The sequence below is a fragment of the Dama dama genome, chromosome 29 (genome assembly GCF_033118175.1).
Source record: "Dama dama isolate Ldn47 chromosome 29, ASM3311817v1, whole genome shotgun sequence".
Taxonomy (NCBI): Eukaryota; Metazoa; Chordata; class Mammalia; order Artiodactyla; family Cervidae; genus Dama; species Dama dama.
The window spans coordinates 36,928,003-36,944,626 of NC_083709.1; the positions used below are offsets into that span (position 1 = coordinate 36,928,003).

At 44.3% G+C, this 16,624-nt stretch overlaps 1 long non-coding RNA gene across 2 annotated transcripts in view; it reads right to left on the reverse strand.

Annotated features, from left to right (window-relative positions):
- Positions 1 to 3,068: 3,068 nt before the first annotated feature.
- The window catches only part of LOC133048405 (uncharacterized), a 140,311-nt gene continuing 126,755 nt past the window's right edge, over positions 3,069 to 16,624 (reverse strand). For both annotated transcript variants that reach the window (XR_009691033.1, XR_009691034.1), the window contains exon 6: positions 3,069 to 3,801. This is a non-coding gene — a long non-coding RNA (uncharacterized LOC133048405). The remainder of the gene's footprint in view (positions 3,802 to 16,624) is intronic.

The following is a 16,624-nucleotide window of genomic DNA, read 5'->3' on the forward strand; positions in this document are numbered from 1 at the left end:
TGTCTGCGGCCGTGGTGCAAGTAAAAGGGGCATTTGGGGTGGGGACAGCATGTGCCTAGGATCCTGACTATGGCTCCAGGTTGAAGGATGTGATTCGCAGCCATAGTGGGGTGACACTTGCTAACCTTGCTGCTGCCGCTGTGGTGACTATGGGTGCTGAGGTCTGCTGCACCAGGCCAGCAGAGGGGCCCAGCAGATGTGCAGGTGTTTTGAGGGTGGCAAGAGCTGTAGTCGTTAAGTTTCTCTGATTTATTTTTACATTTTATTCTCTGATTACTAGAGTAATGCATGTTTGGGGGCAGAGGTAGAGAGTCTGAATTTTTTAATTTAAAAAGCAGTAAAGTAATACAGGCTCACGAAGATCATTTAAAACTGAGTGTGTGTGTACGTGTATCTGTGTGTGGGTCTGTCTCTCTCATCTCTTTGCAATATGAGCCTCTCTGTCTCCCTCCTCACAGAAACCCTGCCTCATGCTCTGGCCCTCTGTGCCCCCAACACCGTCCCCCCAACCGACTGCTTTGTCACTCAACTTCTAGCAGCCCAGCCAGCCGGGCTGACAGCCTAGCGGAGTCAGGAGCACCCCAGGGTGTGAGCTTTTCCAAAACCTCGTTCTCCCAGAGGCAGCAGTAGTACAGAGCGAGCGGCCGCCTGCAGCCTGCTGTGATTCAGTGTCTCTGGTCTGCGGATCAGCTGGGCGATTCTCCTGTCAGCCCACATTGATTTTCCTGTAGATTACATTACCTCCAATCACAAAAGAAATTGTGCTCCTCTCCTGGAGTGTCAGGGCGAAATGAATAGCAAACATTTTCCTGCAGGCGGCTTAGCTCTCCCATCAAAGGCAGGCCACCGTCCACGCCCCCTGCTCCCTGCCCCTTGCCTCAAGCTTCCCTCTCCTACTCTGTGAAAAAGTTTCTCCAGGCTGAGGTGGGGCACCAAAACCAACACAGAGGGCTCAGGATGCCCAATTATGCTGCAGTGAGATCCTTGTGTGTCTTCAGACCTTCTAAATTATGGACTTAAGAGGGTTTAGAGTGGGGGGAGAAAGAGCTGGGGACACCAGATGTGTTCAGAATTTAGAATGGGCTTTCTCATATATTAAAAAAGACTCTTTGAATATCATCAAAGAGATTGAGCAATTTCTATTCCTTTTAAAAGTTGCTTTAAGCACTGATTGGGGTCTTTGCTTTGGCTTGTGTGTGTGTGTGTGTGTGTGTGTGTGTGTGCATGCACATGTGTGTAATCACAAAGGCCTCTCTCACTACATTTGGTTGGTGCCAGGTCCACCTTCTGAAACCCTGGAGTTCAGGGAAGCCTCACTTGGGTGGGCAACTTTGCACAGGGTCCTGGCACTGTGGATGAACAGGGGCGTTTGCACTTTTCAAACAACGAACTAGCAGCAGAAGGCAGGCACCAATCTCCCAAGTGGGCTTTGTGGCAGAGGCGAGGTTTGTGTCTGGCTAACAATCAGCCTATGAAGACTGGACCAGGAAAACATACCAGATACTTGAAAAGTGAGATTGCCTCTCCTCTGCAGGGGTGCTGGAGCGGTCACATAAACACACATCTCCACTCAATAATTAGAGATGGGTCTCTGTACCCATGTGAGTGCACCGCAACAGTTAGAGCAACAGTTTTACTTGGTAACTTAGTCAATATTATTAAGGAAGTGCTGTGTGCCAGGCACCGAGTAACTGCTCTATCACTTACCTCTCTTCCCATTTATCATGTAAATTGAATCCTCACTATAGGGAGGGTAGTATCATTCCTGTTTTGTTCCTCAGAAACAAAGCCTCAGAGAGTGTATATGGCTCTCCAAAGTGTCATGAATTGAACTGTGTCCCCCTAAAGTCCTAACCCCCAGGATCTGTGAATGTAACCTTGTACGGCAAAAGGGTCTCTGCAGATGCTCAAGTTTGGATGAGGTCAATAGGACTGGTATCCCTATGCAAAGGTGAATGGGGGCTTTCCTGGTGACTCAGTGGTAAAGAATCTGCCTGCCAATGCAGGAGTCACGGGTTCAATCCCTGGTCTGGGAAGATCCCACGTGCCATGGGGCAAATAAGCCGGTGTGCCACAACTCCTGAGACTGTCATACACTGCACAATGAAACCCACACACCCTAAAGCCATGCTGCCCAACAAGAGATGCCACTGCAATGAGAAGCCCATGTACCGCAACTGGAGAGTAGCCCTTGATTGCCACAACTAGAGAAAAGCTTGCTCAGCAACGAAGACCCAGCACAGCCAAAAATAAATAAACAAATAAAATTATTTTTTTAAATGGGGAGTTTGGAGTGGAGAGGAGACCATATGAAGACATGGGGAGAAGACAGCCATGATTGCCAGGAAGCCACCAGAAGCTGGGAGAGAGGGTTCGGCAGATTCTTCCCTTACAGTTCCAGAAAGAACCAATCCTACTGACCCTTGGTCTTGGAATTCTAGCCTCCAGAACTGTGAGATGGTAGATTTATGTAGTTCATGCCATGCAGCTGTGGTAGATTGTCATGGCAGCCCCAAGAAACACATACACCAGGCCACACAGCCAGTTACTGGCATAGGTGGGTGCGTATCAGGCCATGTCTGTGCCGGTTGTTACACAGCCTAGGCTGCAGGCTAGCACCTTCACCAGGAGGAAATATACAGTGCCTACACTTGCTCAACTGGGCTTGAATCTTCTGTGGTTGGTACACTGGGGTGCTTGTGGGAAGAGGCCAAAGGGAGAATTTATTATGCATCTAGTGTCTTCTATATATTTTAGCTTAAGAAATCTAAAAGCCTGTAATTTGATAATTTATATAAGTTCAGTTCAGTTCCATTCAGTTGTTCAGTCATGTCTGACTCTTTGCAACCCCATGGACTGTACAATGCCGGACTTCCCTGTCTATCGCCAACTCCTGGAGCTTTCTTAAAGGCACGTCCATCGAGTTGGCAATGCCATCCAACCATCTCATCCTCTGTCGTCCCCTTCTCCTCCTGCCTTCAGTCTTTCCCAGCATCAGGGTCTTCTTCAATGAGTCAGTTCTTCGCATCAGGTGGGCAAAGTATTGGAGTTTCAGCTTCAGCACCAGTCCTTCCAATGAATATTCAGGACTGATCTCCTTTAGGATGGACTGGTTGGATCTCCTTGCAGTCCAAGGGACTCTCAAGCATCTTCTCCAACACCCCAGTTCAAAAGCATCAATTTATATAAAGGATGGCAAAATACTTATATCCTTTAACCTATCTCTAGAAATCTGTTCAAATAAATAGTAATAAATAGAGAGACACTTTTATGTAGGACTATTTATCACAGTACCATTTATGTAACAGGTAGCAATGCCCAATATCTCTTAAGTATGAAATGTCATAATTATTTTTCAAAGTGAAATTAAATTTGGTTGAAACCAGTATTAACCAAGCATAATGAGATGAGTTCTCAGTTTGCCCTCAAACTGGGTTTGAGAACCTTGGCAGAGCCTCATCAGTCCCATAGTCGGTCATGCAGCAGGCCCACTCTGAGGTGACCCAGAGCACCAGGCTCAGACGGGACCAGAGCTCCATAAGGGCTCCAACCCATATTTCTCTTCAGCTCTGGGGAACCACTAGCTAGGCAGAAGCCAGTCTTTAACCTCTGTAGCTCTCAGCCTTCATCCCTCCCCTTGAACAATGTAGCCTGCAGGTATTCAGGACTTCCATCCTTGAAACACACGGTCTTTACCTTCCGTTCAGGAGCAAAGAGAAAACTTTAGACATACCGTGTCCCTGTTTGTTTCTCTGTCTCTTTCTCTCAGAGGCAATGAAGCTTAGCAGATGTTTCATTTTTCTTTCATGTGACAAAAAATGAAATAAAAAGCACAGTTACAAAATAAGAAGACAACACTTAATTTTTAAGTAACACATCTCTAACACCTATAATTGTTGTTGTTCAGTCGCTCATTCATGTCCAACTCTTTGTGACCCAATGGACTGCAGCACGCCAGGCTTCCCTGTCCTTCTCTATCTCCCAGAGTTTGCTCAAACTCATGTCCAATGAGTTGGTGATGCCATACAACCATCTCATTCTCTGTTGCCCTCTTCTCCTCCTGCTCTCAATCTTTCCCAGTATCAGGGGCTTTTCCAATGAGCTGGCTCTCTGCATCAGGTAGCCAAAGGACTGGAGCTTCAGCATTAGTCTTTTCAATACATTTTCAGGGTTAATTTCCTTTGACTGGTTTGATCTCCTAGCTGTCCAAGGGACTCTCAAGAGTCCTCTCCAGCACCACAGTTTGAAAGCATCAGTTCTTCGGTGCTCAGCCTTCTTCATGGTCCACTCTCACATCCATACATGACTACCAGAAAAACCATACTTTGACTGTACTGACATATAATGGCAACATGATAATGGCAACACCTAAATGCCCAATAATACAGACTGGTTAATATCAATTATGATTATATTCTTTGCAGCCAAAGATGGAGAAGCTCTATATAGTCAGCAAAAAAAAAAAAAAAAAAAAAAGACTGGGAGCTGAATGTGACTCAGATCATGAACTCCTTATTGCAAAATTCAGCCTTAAAATGAAGAAAGTAAGGAAAATCACTAGGCCATTCAGATATGACCTAAATAAAATCCCTTATGATTATCCAATGGAAGTGATAAATAGATTCAAGGGATTAGATCTGATAGAATGCCTGAAGAACTATGGACAGAGGTTTGTAACATTGTACAGGAGGCAGTGATCAAAACCATCCCCAAGAAAAAGAAACTCAAAAAGACAAAATGGTTGTCTGAGGAGTGCTTACAAATAGCAGAGTAAAAAAGAGAAGCAAAAGGCAAAGGAGAAAAAGAAAGATATAACTATCTGAATGCCGAGTTCCAAAGAATAGCAAGGAGAGATAAGAAAGCCTTTTAAAGTGAACAATGCAAAGAAATAGAAGAAAACAATAGAATGGGAAAGAATAAAATGGGAAAGACTAGAGATCTCTACAAGAAAATTTGAGATACCAAGGGAACATTTCATGCAAAGATGGGCACAATAAGGGACAGAAATGATATGTACCTAACAGAAGAAGATGATATTAAGACAAATACAAAGAAGAGCTATACAAAAAAGATCTTAATGACCCAGATAACCATGTTGGTTATCACGCACCTAGAGCCAGACATCCTGGAGTGCGAAGTCAAGTGGGCCTTAGGGAGCATCACTATGAACAAAGCTAGCAGAGGTGATAGAGTTCCAGCTGAGCTATTTCAGATCCTAAAAGATGATGCTGTGAAAGTGCTGCACTCAATAAGCCAGCAAATTTGGAAAACTCAGCAGTGGCCACAGGACTGGAAAAGGTCAGTTTTCATTCCAATCCCAAAGAAGGGCAATGCCAAAGAATGTTCAAACTACTGCACAACTGCACTCATTTCACATGCTAGCAAAGTAATGCTCAAAATTCTCCAAGCTAGGCTTCAACAGTGTATAGAACTTCCAGATGCACAAGCTGGATTTAGAAAAGGCAGAAGAACCAGAGATCAAATGACCAACATCTGTTGGATCATAGAAAAAGCAACAGAATTCCAGAGAAACATCTACTTCTGCTTCATTGACTACCTTAAAGCCTTTGACTGTGTACATCACAATGAACTGTGCAAAATTCTTCAAGAGACGTGACTAGCAGACCACCTTACCTGCCTCCTGAGAAACCTGTATGCAGGTCAAGAAGCAACAGTTAGAATCGGACATGGAACAATGGACTGGTTCCAAATTGGGAAAGGAGTATGTCAAAGCTGTATATTGTCACCCTGCTTCTTTAACTTATATACAGAGTACATCATACAAATTGCTGGGTTAGATGAAGCACAATTGGAATCAAGATTGTGGGGAGAGATATCAATAACCTCAGATATGCAGATGACACCACCCTTATGGAAGAAAGGGAAGAGGAATTAAAGAGCCTCTTGATGAAGGTGAAAGAGGAGAGTGAAAAAGCTGGCTTAAACTCAACATTCAAAAAACTAAGATCATGGCATTTGATCCCATCCCTCCATGGCAAATAGATGGGGAAACAATGGAAAACAGTGACAAATTTTATTATCTTGGGCTCCAAAATCACTGTGGACAGTGACTGAAGCCATGAAATTAAAAGACATTTGCTCCTTGGAAGAAAAGCTATGACAAACCTAGACAGCATATTAGATAGCAGAGACATTACTATGGTGAAAAAGGTCCATATATGGTTTTTCCAGTAGTCATGTACAGATGTGAGACCTGAACAATAAAAATGTCTGAGGGATGAAGAATTGATGCCTTTGAACTGTGATGTTGGAGAAGACTCTTGAGACTCCCTTGGACTGCAAGGAGATCAAACCAGTCAATCCTAAAGGAAATCAGTACTGAATATTCAATGGAAGGACTGATACTGAAGCTGAAGCTCCAATACTTTGACCACCTGATGTGAAGAACTGACTCATTGGAAAAGACCCTGATGCTGGGAAAGATTGAAGGCAGGAGGAGAAGGGTCAACAGGGGATGAGATGGTTGGATGGCATCTCCAACACAATGGACTTGAGTTTGAGCAAACTCTGAGAGTTGGTGAAGCACAAGGAAGCCTGGCATGGTGTAGTTCATGGATTCATGAAGAGTCAGACAGGACTGAGTGACTGAACAACAACAAATGATCTGTACACATGTTAGATGAAAATATGAAAACTTTAGTTAACAATAATAGGAAAAAAAGGTTTAAGTTGTAATGTGAATGAAAAAGAATATTTGGTCATTTTTCTATTGCAACATGGAAAATTACTACAAATGTAGGCACTTATTATTTTGTGGTTCTGTAGATTCGGGGTCTCATGAGCAAAATGAATGTGTTGGCCTGGCTGAGTCCTCATCTGGAGTTGGGGTCTTCTTTTAAACTCATTCAACTATTTTGAGAATATAGATCTTTGTGGTTCTAGGACCAAGGTCCCTGTCTCTTTATTGGATATCAGTGAGAACTGCTCTTAACTTCTGAAATCTTCCAGAATTACTTGCCCTGTGGGCCTTTGTATCTTCAAGGCCAGCAAGAGAGAACCTCCTTCACTTTAAATCCCTCTCATGCTTCATATCTCTGTGTCCAGGAAAAGTCCAGTCTCTTTTAAGGTTCACCTGATTGGGTCAGACCCACCTGGGATAATCTCCTTTTCTTAAAGCCCATTGTAACATAACCCAGTCATGGATGTGATATCTATTTCCCATTTGCAGGTCACTTCTGCCCATGCTCCAGGAGGAGGAGATAAATCAAGGGTGTTGGGCATTGGGGAATTATCTTAGAATTCTGTCTAACACGGACATTAACAGTATGCACAGTCATATCTCAGCCATGCAACATTTACATGCTCAAAAAAATAATAGCGTGATATAAACCTCAGTGTTAATAAGATCTTTCTGTGAGGCTGGATTATGGATGCTTTTATTTTTTTCTTTATACTTTTCTGTATTTTCCAAGCATTTTATAATGACACATTAGTTTTATAATCAGAGAAAACCCCCACATTTTTTAAGATAAAGAAACACTCTAACCTTAAACTAAGATAGTAATGTATGAGTATGTGTGGCAAAGTGTGTGTGTGTAGCTGAGTGATTTTCTCATTCATTTATTCTTCCATTTGTTCACTAACCAACAGATGAAAGTGCAGGCAGATTGCATTTTCCTATAGAAGTGTGTGGTCATGGGGACCCGGCATCCAGAATCTCCCTGGAATAGTTTCATACTTATCAGCAAAAAGATTCCAAAAGGCAAGTGGCATTTATCTTCATAATTATCTTGGGAAAAAATATGGAAGGCAAGTTACTCCAACTGTTGAGAAATACTTTGCAATGTCTATTTTCCCACCATTATCCCAACAGCTTGATAATTTTTAGGTTTTGAAATTTCCCATTGTCTTTGTTAGCAGAAAATACCAGCTTCTCATAAATAACTGAAATGAAGCAACAGAACTTTTGGCTCAAAATCACTTTTCAGCCTGACATGTCAGAAGGAGCCCGATGCCAAAATTCTCTCTCAAAACAGAAGTGTGGCCCTGAGAGACCCAGTAACACAAATGAACCAGAAACCCTTATGGTGGGAACTCCCTCCACTAACATTAGAAAAAGGAATTGCTTAAGGAGGCTAATTTCAGCATGTGGCAACACCACTAGGGGCACACTTGCTGGCTATCTGGGGGTACTGTGTACAGGTAACAAGTCTAGGGCTCAAATCAGAGACGAAGAATGTGAAATAAAATTGTTGCTGTTCAGTCGCTCAGTCGTGTCCAACTCTCTGCGACCCCGTAAACTGCAGCATGCCGGGCTTCCTGGTCCTTCACCATCTCCTGGAGTTTGCTCAGACTCATGTCCATTGAGTCAATGATGTCGTCCAACCATCTCATCCTCTGTCACCCCCTTCTCCTTCAATTAATGAGGTTGTGCAAAAAAAACAGGTAAGGACACCTGGACAAGAGGAGAGTGGCCTGACCTGCTTTTGAGGCTCTCTTACCTCCCTTAACCACTGCCATGCCTCTCTTAAACATACCACTCGCTCAGCATCGGTGAAGATCGTTAGGGTGTTGATTTTGATATGGATACTCCCAGGGGTGTTTGCATTGTAATCACAGGATAGAAAATGAGCAAAAGCCCCGAGGAGAGTAAAGAAAAGTCTGTTATTGTGGAAAGACAAATAAAGAGGTTACTTTGCTCAAGGGCTCTACCCCCATTGGGTAGTTAACTCCAAAGTCATCTTCCACACAGTCTGAACGATTATTGCATGTTTTTTGTACAATATTGACCTGGCTCAGGAACAGGCCCCAATAACTCCAGTTTGCCAGGTTTGTGAGGCTGGAGGAAGCCCTCTGAGGCACTCCTGAAGGAGAAAGAACTCCTTTCTGAGATTGGGTATAGTCAGGCAAAGCTGAAATCATGTCAATTTTAATTCTTAAAAATTAATCAATTTCTCCTACATGTACTTAGTTGCTCAGTCATGTCAAACCCTTTGCCACCCTTTGGACTGTAGCCCACCTGGCTCCTCTGTCCATGAATTTCTCAGGCAAGAATACTGGAGTGGGTTGCCATTTTCTCTTCCAGGGGATCTTCCTGAGCCAGAGATTGAAAGTGCATCTCTTATGTCTCCTGATTTTATTGCCTGCTGAACCACCTGGTAAGTCCTTTATATATATATAAGCTTGCCAATTATTAAGCATAAAAAATAAATGGGTAATCATGAAACTGCTACCCAACTAATGTATCACCACCCACCCCATCTCCATGCTCTTCCTTTCACAGGCTCCTTTCCTTCCCACCTCTCTCTACACTTGGCAAGTAACCATCTGAATGTTGCTTTTATTATTTTTCAAAAAAACATTCCTTATTCCTATTTTTAATTAGAGCTTGACCATATATCCACTAACCACTTGCTATTTAGTTTTGCTTATGTTTTAAACTCTATATAAGTGCTATCACAATATATATTATTTTGTAACTAGCTGTTCTTATTCAACATTATGTGTTTGTGATTCAACCATTTTTAGGCCCATAGCTTTGGTTCATTCATTTTCATTCCCTTATGTGAATATACTAGAATCAAATAATCTGTTCTCTTATTGATGAAGCAGCTTTACTTTTTAAAATGGTTTTAAACATGTTTTCACCATAGGATTTGGTGGTGTTTATTCAAATAGGGAAAAAGACAAGATGTGTTTAATAGATAGGACTGGTGATGTGGTAAAAGAAAGTAATAAAGAAATATATTGAGGAAAAATCAGGTACTGGTCCCAACCCTTCCAAAACTTTCTTGTGCATATTATTTCTCCATCCTCAGAAATAGTTTCTACAAAATAAGGAGTTGGAAAAACTTAATGTTTCCCTCCGAGGCAACCCTTTAAATCAGTGAGGTTTTCATTGACTGAGCACACAGCAAGTGTCACTTCCCCCCACTGCTGACTACATAGTTGAGAATAGAACAGATCTGGGCTTTGCCATCATAGAACTTAGAAGGAATCAGGAAAAAAAAAAAAAAAAAGAGAACAGCCCAAACTAAGTTGTTTTTAAACTTAAACACTATGGAAAGTATTGTACTGGGAACATACAGGATGATGATAGAGTTCTAGATGGGTCTACTTTAGATAGAATGGTTGGGAAAGGCCTCCCAGATGGTGCTACTTAAGCTTAAGAGGAACCAGTCATTCACAACCAGGAAGAAGAAAATTCCACACTAAGAAAATTACATGCGCAAAAACTCCAAGTAGGGCAACAACATCACACGTTCTAGAAGCCACAGGAGCGGTGTGAGAGGAAGCATGGCTTCCGGTGAGCGTTGGACACATCCGGGAGAGATTTCGTGGGCTGCGGCAGGGGTTTTGGAATTTATCCTATTTGCAAACGAAAAGTCTAAACAGCTTGACCGTATCTGTGTGTGTGTTTGTCTTTTTAAATATTACTGTGACTGGTGTGAAAAAATGGGTGGGAAGGGGCAGCATTGGAAAAGGGGCCCTGGTGGGAGGTGACAGGGACTCAGACCGTAAATGTGGCTATGGAGATGAGGGTGAGGGGAATGAACTGGCTTCTACAGTGGTCTGGAATCAAGAAAGGGGCACTGTTATAATTGGCGTTTAATGAGAAACACAATCAACATACGTGATTATGGGAAAGGGGAAATAATCAGATCCCAGATCACTTCACTAGGGAAGAGAAAGTTCAGAAAAGAGTGGGCGGGACAGATAAGGAAGTTGTAGTCCTTCAGCACGGGCAGAGTAAGGATACTCTGTGTATCTCTTTCCCTTTCCGCCATCCGCCTGCCTCTGCTCCCCTCCCTCTCTTCTACTCCCTAGCTGTTTTAGGTGCAGCGCATCTTTAAATATCTGTTTGAAGAGTGCAGCAGACAAGCCTCCTCCCCAGGCTTCCAGTAGAGACAGGGCAGTCCGGTGGCTCCAGCGCCCCACCTCCCACACCCCCGCACACCTAGGCCTGAGGCCGTGTCCCCAGCATCCATTCTTCCCAATCCCTCTTCGTTATAAGTGCCTGAACAGTTCTATGTCAAATCCCAAATCTTGGCCTAGACTCTCTCCCTCATAACACACTGCTCATTTCAAGTACCTTAGAGGCTTCTACCACATTTCCTAGAGCAAAGCGACAGTAGACGGCAAAGGCAGAGGATTCGTGAGCACTGATTGGCCGAAGCCAGAAGCATTCTGGATGCTGATTGGCTCCGCCATTTGCAGGAAGGAGTTTGTGATGCCCATAAAAAGCAGATCCAAAAGAAAACAGGAAAAGGCGTAGGATTCGTGAGCACTGATTGGCGGAAGCTAGAAGCATTCTAGATGCTGATAGGCTCCATCATTCGTAGGATGGAGGTTGTGGCACTCCTGAAAAACAGATCTAGTGCCCTGACCCCAGTAGGGTCCTGAGGCGGCAGGCCAATCAACCTTACTGGAACCCTGTGGAACTCTTTCCTGAGGGAGTTACGATTTTTTTTTTTTTTAAATTAAGCACCATAAAACATGACTGAATGGGGACTATTGGAGGCTGTTTAGTGTACTTTAAAATTCTTTAATTTGCTGTACCACAATAACTTGCACTTTAATAAAAAGCAATCTCTCGTCTTAATAGCCAGACAATAAAGAGTTATTTATAGGAGGCGGAGTGCTGGCCCAAGCCTTCCAGGTGTGCCCCAGATTTGAAGCAAGCACTCAGAGAGATCTGCGGGGACGGCGCTGCCTGATACAGCCCAAACAAGCCTTTCGCCTGTGCTGCCATTGCGCGGTGTCACGGCTCCGGGGCTGCGCTGGCCCCAGGCGCCCCGCCCTGCACAGCACGCCGGGCGCACTGATTTATTTCGGTATTACGTTTAATTGTTTCCTTCTTGTTGAAGCCTTAACATGCGATGCTTGTAAATCTGACCCGAATCCTCCATATGGCGCTCTGGTTTTCCATTTTCAAATGCATTCGCCCTGGAATAATGACTGTGGTATAACTCAATTTGAGTTCTGCTGCTGGGGACTTTATTACATAATGCTTTCTAATTGACCCTCATAGTTTAATAAGACAGAACATTTCACCAGAACATTGACAAAAGTTATTAATTTTCACTTCAGCAGAGACCCATGTCCCAATTAAATCCCCTGAGAATGCCTGGCTGACTGACTGACCTCATTATGGCTAATGCTTATTAGTCCTGTGGAGAGGATAGCATCACACACTGTTAAAATGCCTAAATGAGCACATACAACCGTCCAACGTGATTACAATTTACATACATGACTAATTTTACTCCCCTAATCCTTGTCTGGTGCAATGAATGTGGTGTGCTGCTGTCATACCACGAGATCAGCCATCGAGGATTTGGAAGGTGTCGTAAAAATGCCCTGCCAGTGTGCTAAGCTACACCCAGTTAAATTATATCTGCCTTTCTAGGAAACTATTTCAAGCGCGTGGGCGTTTTGAAATGGGGTGACTGACTAGCGCCCATTCCTTCTTTAATATGGAACAGCTAGTACCCATTTGGTTTTTTTTGTTTTTTTTTTTTTTTCCAGCCAACTTAAAAGAAACAAGAAAAAAAAAGAAAAAAACAATCACCAGCCGCAGCAAACAATTATTCCAGCCTTCCTGCTTGGATAGCTCATACTCCCTGAAGTGGGTTTTTCTTCCCTGAGTCTAGTTCTATTTGCCCATTTTCTCTGAGTTTTCCTTGGGAAGGAGCCGGTAGGGAGGAACTTGCACAGTCACCTGTCTTGTTTCCTCAGCTGTGTTGTGAGAGTATCGCAGCTGCCACCCTGGTTACCAGTGATGCTACTACATACTCAAACTAGGCCCTGCTTGAGGGAGCATCAGCTGGAAGGCCAGTTGGATGAAAAATGCATATTTGCCCAGGCTGGTAAAATGAGACGCTCAGAGGGGCAAAAAGATGAAAGTAAACCTTACAATGTCTGTGGCTTCTGATTGTTTTTTGACCTTTCTTTTCCCGGTCTCTACAAGGTGTTTATCTTTCAGACAGTCCAACCATGGCTCAGCATCTGCTTTTCTTGTGCATTTGTAGTCATTCCCCCTGGGCTGTGTGATTTGACACATGACAACAATCTAACAGCAGAGATCAAACTTCTCCTCAGACTCTTTGCAATGTGACAAGTAATGTGTATTGACACAGCAAAGTGCACTCTGGAAATATGAGTGGTTGGGCGGGCACCGGACCTCCTCGCTTAGCTAGAGATAGCTTAAATCATAGGCTTCAGTTGCCCACAGAGATAAAGCCAGAATTTAAATAATGATAACCAGCTGGAAGCTGCAATTCATTGAAATCTTTTGTCTTTTTTTCTTTGGGTATTACCAATTGAAAGGAGGGATTTGGTGGGAAAAACAATAATTTGGATAGCAAGAGCAAAAGACAAAGGCAAAAGAAATGAAACTAAACCTCCCCAGGGAATATTTGAACATGCTACACATTCTGCCCCATCCCCATTCTGCAAGTGATCAGTAAGGACATCCTTCGCGGCACTGCAAACAAGGTCCCTGCCTTCAGGAAGCAGATGGTCCGCAGGCTGTCAAAACTGAAACACAGGTATACAGGGTGATCAATTCTACTGATGGCCAAGGCTTTTGAGAGCCCAAAGAAGGGGTATTAGCCCACCTTTGGTGGTGGGGATGAGGGTTAGCTGGTCCAAGAAGGGCTTCCTAGAGAATGAATCATTTAAGTTGAGCCCCAAATGATAAGTGAACATTCCTAGGATATCAGGGAGGTGGGACTGGGCTCCAGGTAGAGAAAAATCAGTTTTTTTTTCCCTCCTTCATCCTTTAAACAGTGGGCATTTAGTCCCACTATGTGCTGCCTGCTGCTCAGGTTCTGTGTCTGCATCCGATGCTGAAGAGTAACTCCTGGTGGTGACCTGAGGTGTGGCAGCCTCTCCAGGGAGGTGAGGATTCACCAGGGAATCATGGATGAAAGGGGCTCAGTGCCCCGTGTGTGGAGTAAATGATCGAGGGAACGCACAGTATGAAAAAGTACACTTGTTCACACAGAAGAAGATTTAAGAAAAACACTACTGTGGGAGAAGAATCACCAAAGAGCAGTGTGAACTCGGGGAAAGAAGAGATGTATTTGGCAGGGCAGGGGTGGGGGGAGTGTTAGTTCAGAGATGATGGTGAGGGGGTGGCTGCTAAGCTTTGCCTGTGGTTTTGGTGCTGTGACCTAATCACGAACCCTTCTTCCCTGTTGGGGGGGGGGGGGTCTCCTGCTGTACTCAAAATGGCTCTTGGGAGCCAACCATGCCTCTTTCAGTACAGGCTGGGTTACATCATGTCAGTAGCTTGAATCTGGCCACGGGGGTAGTATTTATACTACAGGACTCAGTAAACTCTAGAGACCAGAGCCTCCCATCTCCAGAGAGTGTTTTGTAACTCAGTCATGTCTGAAGCTTGCAATCCCATAGACTGTAGCCTGACAGGCTCCTCTGTCCATGGGATTCTCCAGGCAAGAACACTGGAGTGGGTTGCCATTTCCTTCTCCAGGGGATCTTCCTGACCCAGGAATTGAACCCGGGTCTCCTGCATTGCAGGCAAACTCTTTACCAACTGAACTATGAGGGAAGCCCATCCCCAGAGAGCTGGTTGTTAAACACTGACCAACACACCACTGTCTGTACCCAAGGATCACAAGCTGTGTGGGATGGGGAGGACTCAGAGGCATGAGGAAGGTCTCCCTTCTAAGGATTAAGGAAGAAGCTTGAGTCTAGGGGTTGATATATGCCTACACCCTCCCCAGGGATGAAAGTTGAAGAAATATCTCCAGCAATGGGAAGGGCATTTGGGCAGTAGGAGCAGTCGTACTATTATGGGTTCTGTGGGATCTTAGAGTGTGTTCTGAGCAGACGGTGATGACAACAGAAGAGCGTAGAAAAGAAGATGGGACCCCATGGACCAAAGTGTTTGTTCTTCATTCTGCAGCCACTGAGGACTCAACAGAGATATTTTAAACAGGGGCACAGTATGGTCAGATTTCTTTTAGGGGATATAGAGGACAGAGTAGTGGATGAAGATTCAGATGGCCAGGAGACCAAGATCAGGCTGTTGCAGTCACAGATATTTGCTTATGCAGTGTTGATTCCTTTCATTCCTTCCCTTCTTTTCTAACAGAACCATCCTCAATTTCCCCCCAGGGAAGCAATGTGCCCTGCTTAAAAAACAAACAAAACTCCCATGGCCTTTCCCAGTCTTCCTTGCAGAGAGTGGTCCCACAACATTCTGGCCAATGGAAGGTAAGTCAGGTCACTGGATGGAGCTTTCAGGACAGCTCTTTGAAAGGGAACAGACTTGAGAGGCATTTGCCTTTTGCCTTTCCTCTTCTTCTGCCTGGAATGTGGATGTAGAAGAGGAGCAATCATTTAGTGAGCATGAGGTGACCAGCCCACAGATGACAGCACCAGTCAAGGATGGCTGAATGGAAAGATAGAAGGAAATTAGGGCATGCCTTGGAGGTATAATGGGGCTGCCATATTGATTCTGGATCTTCTGTATCTGGATTTCTTATTGCATGAAAAAAATAAATAAAAGCGCAAAACTCTCTGGGTAAGCCATGGCAAGTCACTTTCTATTATGTCAGCTACACCCATCCTTAACTACTTCCGGTACTATTTTAGAGATTCAGGTGACAGACCCTGTGGACAAGAGCCAGCTGCAATGGCATGAAGATGGAGGAATATCTTCATGTTCCTACATGCCTCAGGTAAACTAGGCAACAACATCTATTTAGAGAGAATGAAGCACAAAAGATCATTTAGCTTCTGAGACCAAGTGAAATACACAAGGCAGAACAGGCTACAAGGACTTGGGTTTCAGGGGACATATGGGACATATACAAGAAGACAATGAACTGAGTTTGGACAGGCTAAGCTGGAGGGGCTTGACATCTAAAGTTGGAAAGAGAGGTTGGCATTCAGGAGAGAGGCTGAGAGAGCTCTGAGGTAGAGATATGGCAGCTATCAGCTAAGCTGCCATATGGTGGTTGGATCCTTGGAATTGCTTACAAAATGGATGACTGATGAGAAGAGGCCCAATGGGGAAATTCTGGGAAACACCAGCAGGCAATGGATGGGCAGGAGTGAGACAGGAGGGGTTCAAGAAAGGAGTGTGAAGGGCAAGGAGAGAGATGGGAAGAGGGTTCATAGAGGCGAGCCCCAGGAACTAAGAGCAGAGACTAAGTTTTGAGAAGGAAGGAGCAATCAAGACCACCATGTGCAATGGAGTTGTTAAGTAGGATGAGGAATGAAACTTAGCCTATGGATCTGGCAATTAGAATGTCAGTGTTTTCTGCTTCCACTGAGGTCACTACTGAAGCTGGAGAAATGATTTGCCCCAAATGACATCATTACTAATGAGCCTGGCATTAGAAATGGAGACACTGGGCTTCCTTGGTGATCCAGTGGTTGAGAGTCCTCCTTGGAATTCAGGAGACACTGGTTCAATCCCTGATCTGGGAAGAATCACAGGCTGCAGAGCAACTAAGCCTGTGTGCCACAACTACTGAACCTGTGCTCTAGAGCCTGAGAGCTGCGACTACTGAGCTTAGGCGTAGCAGCTACTGGAGCCCACGTGCCCTAGAGCCCACGCTCTGAAACAAGAGAAGCCACTGCAATGAGAAGCCCGCAAGCTGCAACTGCGAGTAGCCCCCATTGGCTG